Here is an 11,428-nt window from a genome sequence, read left to right on the forward strand (position 1 = left end):
CCTCCGTCTCCATTCCCGGCAGAGGGAAGCATTTCCCCTGAGGGGTAGAGGACTGGGACTGGTGTGTGGTCACACTCCCAACTCGGGACCCTTGTTCCTGGGCCAGGGGAAGATGGCAGTGGCTCTTCAATGGGCTCTGACTAGAGACCAAGGTCATTCTCCTCATGGTACCAGTGGTTACGTTAAAGCCCTGTAAAGAGCAGGCTTTCTCGTTGATACCACAGACAACTACGGAGCACCCACCATGCGCCAGGCACGGTCCTGGTCCATGAGATCGCAGTAAACAACCCAGCAAAGATCCCTGTCCTTGTGGAGATGATACTGTGTTCAGGGGAGACAGACAGGAAATAAGCAACACGAGACGTGAGTAAATGGTGGGGAATGGTCGATGCTGGTGGGTGCCGAGGGAACGAGTGACAGCAGAGCAGGGCGAGGCCGGGAGCAGGCTGCAGGGGACAGGTCAGGGACGAGGGTGGTGAGGGCCTGAGCCGAGCAGGCACCCGGAGGAAGAGGCTGCTGGGGCGAGAGCAGAGGCCCCGCGGGGGTGCCTGGCCTCCCTGGGGGACAGCACTGGGGCCTGCGTGCCTGGAGCAGGGCTGGGGACGGGGCAGTCACCCAGAACCTCGAGACCCTTGTGAGGACGGAGGCGTTTAATCCGAGTGAAATGCAGAGCCAGGAAGCAGCAGGAGCTGACACCGTCTAAAGGCTCACCCCGGTGCTGTGCTGCCACAGGTCATCGTAGGAGGGCACGTTCCTAGGATTCTCGCAACTTCTCCAGCTTTCCCAAGGTTTCTGATTCTTCTGCTTTCTCCCTCTCCTCGGTGGTGCCTCCTTTGTGTCCCTTTTGTGCCGACTCCTCCTCCTCCGGCCCAGGTCTGTGAATGTTGGAAATTCCCGAGGGAGCCGAGTGTCCCTCGTCGTCTCGCCCCCTCTCCCTGGCGGGTGACCTTCACGCCGTGGCTGGGGATGACTGCTGAATCTCTACCCGCACTTGGGCCTCTCTCCCTTGAGATCCAGCTCCGAAAACCCAGCGCTTGCCTTTCATTGCCACTTGCTGTCTCAAAGGCACCTCAAACTTAATGTGTCCCAAACAGATCTCCTTGTCGGCACAGCCACCCACAAGATGCTAAGCCAGAAACCGGGGAGTCATCCGAGATGCTCCGTTCTCGTTCTCTCGGAGCACGCCTCTGGTCAGGCCTTAAGTCTGTCAGTCCCACCTCAGGGAAAGTTCTTAGCTCTGCCTCTCACTGTCTTAATTTCCATGGCTACGATGTTATTCGAGGCCGCCGTTCTCTCTCCCCTGACTCCTGCGGTAGTCTCCTCAGATCACCCTGCATTCATTCTGCTTCCCCTCCAGACCATTCTCCACAGTGAAGCCAAAGCAACGTATAAATTTATGGACACACGCACAGCACGGTCATGTTTCGCCCTTGCCTGAAACCTTCCAGCGGCTCCTGTTCATCCCACCAGAACACTGTCCCAAATCCCTGAGATGGCAGATGCACCCTGTGAATCCGGCCCTGCCCATCTCTCCAGCATTGTCCCATGACCCCTCTCTGTCACCACCTGGATTCCCTGTTCCCTTTCTCACTTTGCCCGTGTCGTCTCCCTGGAAGGGGGCTGTCACTCCCACCCCTCCTTATGTCTGTCTCCTGCCACATAGTGCTTCTCTAATTTAACATGCACACAGATAACTTGAGAATCGTGTCAAATGCCGTGAAGCCAGCTCAGAAGCAGTAAGGTAAGATGGAAGGGGTACCTCGAGAATCAAGCGCAAACAGGGATGAAGGGACAAGCAAGCTGCATGAGCAGGTAACCAGACCCCCGCCGTCCACTGGGGTTGCATCAGCCTGTTTCCCCCAGTTCACACCTCTGGCCCCATGGTGGGTGAGAGGTCTCTCCCTGGTTCACAACAATGACTCCATGGTGGGGTGAGGGGTCCCTCTCCTAGTTCACATTGTGACTCCATGGTGGGGTGAGGGGTCCCTCCCCTGGTTCATACCTGTGGCTCCAGGGTGGAGTGAGGGGTGCCTCCCCCAGTTCATACCTATGGCTCCATGGTGGGGTGAGAGGTCCCTCCCCTGGTTCACAACTATGACTCCATGGTGGGGTGAGGGGTCCTTGCCCTGGTTCACACCTGTGACTCCGTGGTGGGGTGAGAGGTCCCTCCCCCAGTTCATACCTATGGCTCCATGGTGGAGTGAGGGGTCCTCCCCTGGTTCATACCTATGGCTCCATGGTGGAGTGAGGGATCTTTCCCCTGGTTCATACCTATGACTCCATGGTGGGGCAATTTGTCCCTCCCCTGGTTCTTACCTATGACTCCATGGTGGAGCGAGAGGTCCTTATGACAAGCTGATGGAAAAGGAAAGAGTCTGAGCTTGGCTCACGAAAGGGTTGGCTCAGTATGTGCATATAAGTCAGTTATGGGCAGTGTCTGCACTACAGCCCTACACAGAGGCTGTAGTGCAGAGGCAGTGAGAGCAATTCTCCCCATGGGCAGAGCTTTGGGTAGTGCACCTGGTTATCCACTGTGTGTGGAAAGCAGAGTGGCCCAAGGTCAGAATATACACAGGCTCCTGGGTAGTAGCGAGTGGTTTGGCCAGCTGGGCAGGACCTGGAAAGGGAAAGGTGGAAGACTGGGGACAAGAGGAACGTGAATGGGTATATGGGAGTGGGCACGGTGAGTGGAGGTTTTTATATCATGTGTTAAAAATGCAAACTATTCTCCACATAAACTTAGAAATAACAATGTAGAAAACTTACCTCTCTTCCATTCACGAAGAAAACACAAGTTCATCTGACTCCTTAGAACGAGACATTATGCCAAAATAATTGGCTGAAAGTCGTGAAGTTGTGTGGAAAGTGCCCATGGCTGTGTCCACATGAGGGACTCCCTGAGATGCTCCCATGGGAGGATGGACAGCAGACGGAGGGAACACCCTCACTCTGAGTGTGTTCCTCCAACTGAACCCTGTCTCTCTGGGCTCCCAACCCTCTTACTCCCCACCTTCCTCTGCTACCCCCACTCTCCTCCCTTGGGCCAATCTGGAGCTTCAGTCTCTATCTAGTTCTTACACATGCGCACTTCTCCCTGCCCTGGGGTGACCCTCTGGGATAAAACGCCTTCTTACAGCCACCAACAAGACTCTAAGAGGAGAAAATAGTCAAGGACTGAAGAATAAATACAAATATTCACTAATGTGGAGCAAGATGGAAAACCTCACTCTAACAAGAGAAATGCCCACTACCAGCTGTCGTTCCCCCACACACTGGAAAAACAGAAAGCATGGCTAATACTCAGTGTTGCTGAAGGCTGTGGGGAAGCAGACTCTGCCGTAATGAGTCGTTGTACTAGTGCACGTTCTGGAAGGCGAGTTAGTTGGACCTAGTAGTGTGCATGCCCTTCACCCAGGTTTTCCAGAGCTAGGAATTTGTGCAACGGAAGTATTTGCTCAAATGTGCCAAGCTAAAGCCCAAGGATTTTGCTTCCAGCATTATTTGTAATAGTGAAAAGTGGAAAACAACTTAATGTAAATCAATAGAAGACTGTTTAATAAATGATGGCAATAATAAGACTAGTTAACATTTCTTCAGCGCTTACTAGGTGCCAGGTGCTGTTGTAAGTACTTTATGTGTATTAGCTGATGTAACCCTCTCAACAATCCTGAGGGAGATATTATTATTCTGTCCATTTCACAGGTGAGGCAATGGAGGCACAGAGAGCCTGAGAAACTTGAAAAAAACAAATTTAAACTAGTATGAATAGTTTGAATTCACTTTTTAGTAACAAAAAGTAATTCATGTAGGGGCCAGCCCCGGTGGCGTAGTGGTTAAGTGCGCGCACTCCACTGCTGGCAGACTGGGGTGGGATCCCGGGTGCATACTGCCACACCACTTGTCAGGCTATGCTGTGGCGGTGTCCCACGTAAAGTAGAGGAAGATCGGCATAGATGTTTGCTCAGGGCTGATCTTCCTTACAAAAAAAAATAATAATTCATGTATACACACAGAGTCATATGTGCATGGGAAAATTCTGTATGGGCACAGAGGACGCATAATTAACTCTGAAGTGTGAAAATTGGGAAGAAGGATTTTCACTTTTTACACTTCTGTATTTTTTATTTTTAAAAAATATGCATTAGTTTTGTAATTTAAAAGAAATTACTAAATACATACAGTTAACACCTAGAACTCCCCTGAATGCATTACATCTACCTAATTTAGTTCCATTTCACTGACTAAAGAAGGGTCTTGTTGGTGGCTGTAAGAAGGCGGTTTATCCCAGTGGGTCGCCCCAGGGCAGGGAGAAGTGCGCATGCGTAAGAACTAGATTGCTACTGAAGCTCCAGATTGGCCCAGGGGAGGAGGGGAGTGGGGGTAGCAGAGGAAGGTGGGGAGTAAGAGGGTTGGGAGCCCAGACAGACAGGGTTTGTTTGGAGGAACACACTCAGAGTGCAGGCCAAAGTCACCCCTCGGGCTGTCCTCCGTCCCCTGTCCCTCCTCCCACCGGAGCATCTCGGCAGGTCCCTCGTGTGGACACAGCCGCGGGTGCTTTCCACACAACTTCACGACTTGGAGCCAATTATCTTGGCATAATGTCTCGTTCTAAGGAGTCAGATGAGCTTGTTTTCTTCGTGAATGGAAGAGAGGTAAGTTTTCCACATCGTTATTTCTAAGTTTATGTAGAGAAACAGTCATATGGAAAATTCACTTTACTTTCTGGCTTATGGAACCCAGTTCCTCTGTCTGAGCACCTAGTCTCAGCACCTCCGCAGCCCAGTATGGGATGTCTTCATCCTCCAACCCCATCTTACCAGTTGAACCGACATCTAGCCCCCAGGGGCAGCTGGACAACAGAGGCTGCTCTGTCCAACAGAAGGTACGGATAGAGCTTCCCGAAGGCAAACTACAAAACTGGAGCAAAGGAAGGAAATGGCTGGGAAGGGGTCCTTCAATTACCCAGGGTTGAGAAATCTTACCTCTTCCGAAAGAGGAGGGGCTAAAGTTTCTTGCATGGCTCAAACGTGAGAGGAATCTGTGAGGGGAATGGCTATCAAACTAACCACAAAGGCTGCGACATGAAAGTGACACAGTGTTCAGGGAGGACACCTTTGGGTTCATAACAAGAGCAGGAGAAGAATGCCGAGTTTTGTTCTCCAGGGCCACAGGCGTGTATGAAAAGCCAGTTCAGAAAGTACAGAGCAATGATGGACCCTCTCCCATCTACCAGAAACTGTAGAAAGGACACAGCACAGACAGCATAGGAAGCCCTCAGAAATGAAATTCGGAGGATATAATAAGGAAGAAATAAGGAGTTGGGGGTCACTGTAACCAGACTGCTCTCTGATCAGCAAAGAGAAAGAAAGGACATGAACAAATGGTGCGAGGAACAGGGCAAACTGAGGCCGAAGGCAAAGTGTGGCACAGAGCAGTGTCCAGTCGGCCGAGCACCAGACAGACATAGTCTGTGGAAAATACCATCACCCACAAAACGCTTCAAGCAGAGAACAAACACACTGTCCAGTGAAGACAGAGTAATATTCACAGGAGTCAGAGAGAAGGCAGGACTATCTTATTCCTATTTTTGCTTCCATATTTCTCTCCAAAGGAATGCTTGGTAAGCTAAAAGCAGCAGACGACACAGTTAAAAAGACTTGAAGCCCAAGATAGGTGGAGATTCTAAGAGCACACTTCGCCTCTTTAAACTTGCTCGAGTGTTCGGATCGACCAAGCTGACTTATGTCCCATGCCCTTGAAGTAATTAGAGAAATGGATGGGAGGAAAACTTTAAAGAAATTCTGCCCATTAACTACTCCTGCTAATTGAGATAAGTCCAATTTTCAACTGTAGGTGTGAAACTTCTCAGTTTTGAGTGAGAAACAATAATGTTCTGTGAGAGGAAGGTCCCCATTGGCTTTAAAAAGTCTAACATTCTGTGTTTTTACCATATTTCTGCTGTTCAACAAAACAGCGAGCCTCACCTCACAGAGGTATGGATTCTAAGAGCCAAAAGAGCTTCTAGTCAAATCCCTAATTTGCAGATCAAGCCAGGCCTGGAGAGGTTCTAAGGTTTTCCTAAATTCACCAAGCTAAGTAGTGGCCAGGTTGGGCTTAGAACCCAGCTCTCCTGTTTCCTGGTGTATAACACAGCGTTTTTGCACTCTGCAAGCTTGCCTGATAATAAATAGCCCACACACCCCAGTGCACATATAGTTAATTCTCTGTTGATGTTCCATCATCATTTGTAACTTAGCCCACAATTATTTCTTAGATTGAGAATTTGACATTAGAAATCTCATCCCTGGCACATAAGATTCTTGTTTGTTTATAAGTTAAGATTTAATTAAAATCCACTTAGTTCTTTTTAAGCTAGAAGAGATGGAAAAATAATTATGCAAAGCAGTGAATTTAATTATGAATTGATTAGGCTACTGTTCTATAAGTATCTGTCTTTGTTTTATTATCCCTGACAGATTCCATTCCTTCTTGTTCAGTTTGTGAGTTATAATGAAGTCTATGTGTTTGTCATTGACATCAGCCTTAAACAAGTCTGCATTTATCTATTGCAGAGAATGATGGAAGACCCCAAAAAGAAATTTATGACTTTCCATGGGGAGAGGACTACCTGGATCACTCTAGGAACCCTAAATGACCCTCTGGGACTGAAAATGAAGGACCTCAAAGCTCCTCTTGTGATGGGTGAACACTTCTCTGGGTGACAGCAAAGAGGGTGCAGTTCCTACACTGAACGCCAAAATTAGTGAAAGATGTGAGTCATAGCATCTATTCACAAGTCAAAATATATACCTGGTGATCCACACTCACCACTTAGACCAACTAATAGCCAGCTTGTTATGTGATTAATATCTCTGGCTCCTAAAGAGCAATTTGGCCTCACATTCCAATTCTAGAATGCGATTAGATTTTTCTGAAGTTAAAATTTCCATTTTTTAAAGCATCAGTAAAACAGATATTTCTCCCAGGTTCTAGAGTGAAGAAATCTGCAGATGCGTTTACTACTTGGGTCTGACTCAGCTGAAATATGGGGGAGATTGCTGAGGAGAAAAACAAGCCTCATTTGTTGTGGTTGTATTTCACTCTGCTTGCTGGGCCTGTGATAATCAATCACTTCTAGGTCATGACGTTATCTGCAACAGGAAATCCAACCGGCTTCTTTCCCACTAATGATAATCTTCTCCCTTTTAGGTCCTGATAGGAACTTTAAAGGAGTTTTCCATCCAATTATTATCTCTCCTGCAGGGATTTTGGAATTATTTTTAGTGACTAACACAAAAGAAGGTGTGTTCTCATTTATTACAATAAGGTCCTTATGTTGTAGATGGCTCTACTAAAGAAAGCTAAGGCTATTTGACACCAGCCAAATCACAGGATCATTCGGATGGAGGAAATCACATTTTGCAGTGTAATACTGAACCACATCTGATCTTTTGAAAAAAATATCTCCTAGATTCAGAAAATCTTGGTAAAATTGTACATTCTCTCTTGAGACTCAATTTTCTGCACATAGCTGGGGCTCAGCAAATGTTTGTTGATTCACCCAGAAGCTCATTCAGCTCTCTCTAACTACCTCCATTATTCAAGGAGTACTTCTTCTGTCTCTTCCCTCCAGCAGGAGATGAGAACGGCTACCACATCCTCTGCCAAATAGCCCGCGGCATTTTCACGGGTGAAGTAGTCACGAGGGATTCTTTCAGTGTCTCTTCTTCCACTCAGCAGAGCCAATTTCAGGGACTGTCCCAGAGCCATCCACCAAGGAGAGACACATATTTTTCTTCACAATTTAGGACTCAATTCTTTAGATCAGTATTACTCTGTGAAGAATACAGGTGGAATAAATCATTTTTAAACACTCATTTGTTTATTAATTTTATAGTTATTAAGCATAATTTTATAGTTATTAAGCATTTACCATATGTCAGGCACTGATCTGTTTGCTGGTGCAGCAAGCCCGCTGAAAAAGGCGTGATTTCTTCCCTAGGAACTCATAGCATTGGGGGAAAGGTAGATGTATATAAAAATAATTATACAGCAATGTAATAAATGTGATATTTGACATTAATATTTTCCTTTATCATCGGTGCAATCTTCCTCCATAATCTAAGAGAGGCTTTCAAATTGTACTGTTTTTGGATTAACCCAGTTATAATGATTTTTAAATTTTAACTAAAGAGAATTTGGGGATTATTAAGGAAGGAAAAGACAAAAGTAAATACCTATTTAAAATGCTCATATGTTAATTTTAAAGCTAGATATAAAGTTGCAAGCACTAAGTAAAATAAACATCTTGTGTTTTTTATGCTCTTCTTAACCCTATTTCCCTGTATTTTCTATTAACAGATCTGTTTGACTTTGATAATAAGAAAAAAATAGATTTTTTTTTTAAATGTTGCTTTCTACTTGTAGAAATGTGCTAATTAGATATGCACGATAAGAGCGTGGGTGATGTTCGGGAAATTTCTACCTAATATGCCCTTTCTGTCATTATTAGTCCTTAGATAACTGAAAAGTTGTCCTTTACACACACAAAACCCCATCTGTTGTGTTTCTGATTTCACCTTTGATTTCAGTCCTGCTGAGTCACCTTCATGGTTTGGCTCTTTATCAGAGAGATTAGTTCATTCTCTCTATCTTTACTTTACCTTTGAACTTGGGTCACGTTGTAGTAACATCCTCTGAAGTCTAAATAAATATGTGTTTTGTGATCTCAAAGGGCAGAGACCTCTACACGCAAGGGTTCAATGTCAAATCACAGACACATTAACACAAATCAAACAGTTTATGTCCTGAGTTCGCAGTGCAGTATAAAAAGCCACAGAAAGGTGGACGTGTGGACTGTTATCTTCTTTCTAGATGATTCCTTAGACCCCTGAGCTGGGATATCTGTTCTAAGTTAGCCAATTTGGTGAGCAAAACAGACCCTTGTTGAAGAAAATTCTGCCCCCAAATGAATTCATCAGTCATATCTATTTAAGCAGATGAAAATCAAACTAACCTTAATCAAAGGGTCTTAGCTTAAGAGTACTAAAAGGAAACCTTGTTTAAAATGAGAGTCGCAAAGTTATTTCAGGTTCTTTTTACAAGAGCCTCGCTTTCTGATCAACTTCCCAAAATTAAAGCGTGAGCTCCCTCTGCTGAGTGAATTGATGTATGCCGGTGGAACAGAATCGAAGACATTTGTGCGTTGTGCCATTATGTTCTTAGAAACAAACAATTGTGAGTTATAAAAAAATTTTCTTTTCTTTAAACTCATGACTATAATATGGGGTGGAAAGGAAAGGTAGAGAAAAGTAATTTACAAGGTAGAGATTCATTAGCTGAGATTTTTTCCTAAGCACTGACTCCTGGCATGGCAACGCTTTGTAACACTTGTTGATTTAATCCCCAGAAAGTGTTTACAAGCCCCTGTTCTCACACCTACCCTATTACCTGGCTTCAGTTCTTCATTGCACTTATATCTGAAATTACATTACTTTTTTTTGTGTGTGTGAGGAAGATCAGCCCTGAGCTAACATCCTCTCTAATCCTCCTCTTTTTTGCTGCATTACTTATTTATTCATTGATGTGGTATGGCTGTCTTCCCCTTCTAGAATGCTAACTTCCTCATAAAGGAGACCTTGTCTGTGCTCTCAGCCCCTAGAACTATGCCTAGCACACAGTAGGTGCACATTTTGGGTGTAGGTAATTGTAGGTAATTGCATCCTCAACAGGGCTTCAAAATGTGGTCTGCTGAACCCCTTATAAGTACTGATGTCAGTTTCTTAAACATACTGAACACAGAATTGTGGGAGCCTAGGAATCCCTCATTCGTATCATTGGATACGAGCTAGCTTTGCATTTTGCTGTGGATGGAACTGAGAGCACGCACATTGCAAGGCTAGGAGGTGGCAGTGAGACACTTAGGGTGATCAGGAAGCACCAGTGACAGCATCTCAACTTGTTCTTCTTATCTATTCATTATCAAGGGATAAAACATTTGCAATTGAAATAAGTTTGGGATTAGCGTTATATAGCAAGACCAGGATGTAATGAGCATAGAGTTTTATTTTAGTGGCAGATTTATTTTAATAGCTTTATGACTTACTTTCTCTCCTGAACTTATAAGTTTAGGTTCTAAAGAGATCATTTACATTCTTAAAAGTTTATACTCTAGGGTACCTTTTATGAGAAAGTTTGTCACTGCAGTGGAATCCTCAGAAAAGGATTCATGAGGATCACAAGACATCTTCCATGGTGTCAAGGGCCTATTGAATATAAAACATCTAATTTTGTCTTGATTTTGTCAGGTGAATGAGTTGGAAAGCAGAGTCCCAGCAGGACCAGCCTGGGGAAGTGGCCCTATGTGGTGAAAGACAAACGGAAGATGCAATAGAGCACTTTTTGGGTTACAAACTACACAAGAAAAATCAGTCTCTTATTCACTTGCTTTTTGACCAAAAAGTGTATTAACCAAACTGACTCCCTGCCTCATCCATCAAGCTGGCTTCTGAATGTCTTCTACCTCTTACCACAAATCAGACCCACCTTCAAAGGATAAAGACTTATCGCCATAGAGGCCCGAGGCTCTGCAAGAACATCCCCCCAAAGAGTTCCCAAAACGTCTGGAGGACGACAGCACGGAGACGAAGGTACAAGCTCGCCCAGGGAGACTGCTCCAAGGGGGGCACATTTATTTGCATGTCTTTTTCAAGAAAATAATCACATGACTTCATGGCTGTCTTTCCTTTATTGATGTCACTGCTGTCATTTGTATCTCATTTGTTGATGTCACTGTTCTCCTGAGTAACATACTCATGTTTACCACCATTCCTTTTGAGACATTACAACTCTTCAGACTCTCTCTCCCACAACGCAACTCCCCACCACACAACACACAAGCTCTCTCTCCCACAAGACACCCATCTGCCTGTCATTGTCACATTTACCCAATGATTCAGCCCATTCTGTCCTATAAATCACACATCGTGACCTTGGCAGAGTGACTCCTGTAAGCTGGAGGAGTTCTGCTCTGTTAGCACAGGCAGAAGACTGTTTTTCCAAGGCAGGATCCCAAGATACATCTGAAACAACAATATCATGAGAGAGTCGTGATATTATGTGTGGCCATTTTTCATTTTCATTTCAACTTTAGAGTGCATTTTTATAATAAGAATGCTACTGGATTTAATAAAGTATAAAGTAGTTTCAGTAGTATATAGTACCTTTAAATTAAATGCTTTTTTTCTCCCAAAGGAAGAAACACAGCAAATTCCTTTAAATGATCATTTTCTTGCTGGAGCAACCAATGCCAGCCTTAACCCAGAAGAAGCCCTAGTTTCTGTTTTCCTTGCTGTCTCCAGAAAGGTACAAGATTCTCAAGTTTATGATGTTCACTTTTATCTGTTTGATTTTAGTTGCTTTATTTTTA

This window comes from Ceratotherium simum, chromosome 9 (genome assembly GCF_057802395.1).
Source record: "Ceratotherium simum simum isolate JZ-2026a chromosome 9, ASM5780239v1, whole genome shotgun sequence".
NCBI classification, from domain to species: Eukaryota; Metazoa; Chordata; class Mammalia; order Perissodactyla; family Rhinocerotidae; genus Ceratotherium; species Ceratotherium simum.